This window comes from Hipposideros armiger, unplaced genomic scaffold (assembly GCF_001890085.2).
Source record: "Hipposideros armiger isolate ML-2016 unplaced genomic scaffold, ASM189008v1 scaffold_126, whole genome shotgun sequence".
Lineage (NCBI taxonomy): Eukaryota > Metazoa > Chordata > Mammalia > Chiroptera > Hipposideridae > Hipposideros > Hipposideros armiger.
This window is the reverse complement of record NW_017731476.1, coordinates 1,753,541-1,755,497: the sequence shown is the minus strand read 5'-3', so window position 1 is coordinate 1,755,497 and position 1,957 is coordinate 1,753,541. Positions and strand designations below refer to the sequence as shown.

General features: G+C 51.2%; 1 protein-coding gene across 3 annotated transcripts in view; it reads left to right on the top strand.

Annotated features, from left to right (window-relative positions):
• AXIN1 (axin 1) overlaps window positions 1-1,957 on the top strand; it is a 55,930-nt gene that overhangs the window by 34,780 nt on the left and 19,193 nt on the right. The window lies entirely within an intron of this gene.

The window sequence follows — 1,957 nt, the reverse complement described above, 5'->3', positions numbered from 1 at the left end:
TCAGGATTCCTAGAGTCTCTGCACACACTTTCATTTCCAAATAAGAAAAGTGATTGTTTATGGTTGAGAAGAAAGGGTGGTAATCTGTCCTTCTGAGAAAAGGATGGTCAAGCATTTTGTCACCTCCCAGCCAAGCCTTGGCACAGATTTGGCCTAAACCAGACACTGATGGAGTCTGGTGTCTGCTTAGGGAAAAGCGGAAGCCAGACGCTGTGGATGGACTGTGTGTACGTGTGTGTGCATATGCATGTGTGTGTTGTAGGTGACCTCCTGGGGAGCACCCAGCCTCACTCGTGTTGTCTGGAGCACTCTGGGCCTGAGTTGAGGCAGCGATGCGCGCGTGTCATCTCAGCTCTGCTCAGTGGAGGTTTCAACTCAAGACCAGGGCTGGGTGGGGGGTGCAGAAGAGGAGCCTGGCTGCCTGTGTCCCAGGAATGAAAGGAGCGAGGGCACACAGGCACCACTGGGAGGGGCGCCCTCCAAGGCCCAGACAGCTGCAGCATCACAGTTTGTGGCAGTGAAGTTGACTTCTGCGTCTACGCTCACATGATGAATGAATTGAGAGTTTGATGAGGAACAGGATATTTACATCGTCCCAAATAGCCCCTCACAGAATATTTTCTCACAACGGGAAAATGTGACTTCAGGGGAGGACCTGCTGGGCCCTCCTGCGTAAGAACTGTCTGCTCAGACATCCCACCCCCAAAAGACTCCCCTGCAGGATCTTCCCACTGCCCATTCCTCTGGGGCTGGCCACCCACGCCCACTTTCTCTCCCAGGCTCTTCTTCCAGGACCTTCTGGAAGCACTGGTCACCTTGACCGCCCCTGCTTGGGCCTGGTTTCTTTAACCCAGGACAAACCGTTGTCCAGTGTTGGGCACCATCAGGCCTTCCCCACCAACTTTTTCCACCCTGAAGTGTTGGTCTGTGTTCTGGGCTTCCCTTGGCCCCCTTCCCTCTCTAGGCCCCTCAGACATTTCTGTGGCCACTTCTGAATCCATTGTGGTCAGTATCAGCCCTATACATGGCTGTTTGTCTCTGAGTCCTTCACATAATCTAACCCTACAAGTTTCTGAGATACGGTACTGTCTTTACTATTGTTTTGTAAATGAGAAACGGGTAGGTGGAGTTGAGACTGAGCCCAGAGCCCACTAACAGGAGGGTAGTGGGGGCACTGCCTCCACTCCGGCCCCCTGCCCTCGCCAAGGTTTCCCTCCTCACCTTACTCCACATCTGAAGAAGCCTGGGGTTCTGAATAGCCACTGTCCACCCACAGAGGTCAGAGAGGAGTCCCATGTGCCACCCTGTCCTCAGGCCACTTCCCCCTCCGCTGTCTGCCCTCCTGCCTCACCCGAGGTTTCTCCAGGCCCTACCTTCACTTAGACCTCGGTGGCTTAGATTTCTAATATATTATGCTGTAAAGGACATTATTGGAACAGCTGGTGACATTGGCATAAGATCTGCTAATTAGGTAATATTATATCAGGGTTGTTTCTTATTTTCTGAAAATTGTCCTTTGTTAGGTACAAGAATGCTCTTGGTTTTGTTAAACACACTCTCAAGTATAGCAGTAAATAGGTATCACAGGTGCAGTTTGTTCCTGACTGTCTCGAAGAAAAATGTGCGTGTCCATGTGTGCACGCATGTGCATTGTGTCTGCGTGTGTGACAGAGTGACAGTGTGAGAGAGATGTCCACAGTGGGGAATCCGTGTGAAGGTTGGACAGTTCTGCTGTTCTTGCAACTGTTTGGAATTTGAAATTACTTCAAAATAAAGCTACCCTCCCCCCAAAAAGTTATACAGTGTAGCCCTGTAAAATACATTGCAAAAGTATATTCTCTAGGGCCGGCCGAGTGGCGCGATGGTTAAGAACTGGCTTGGGACGCCAGAGGGCCCCGGTTTGAATCCCACATAGGAGGGCCAGTGACACTGCCCTCTACAGCTAAGATGCTGAACA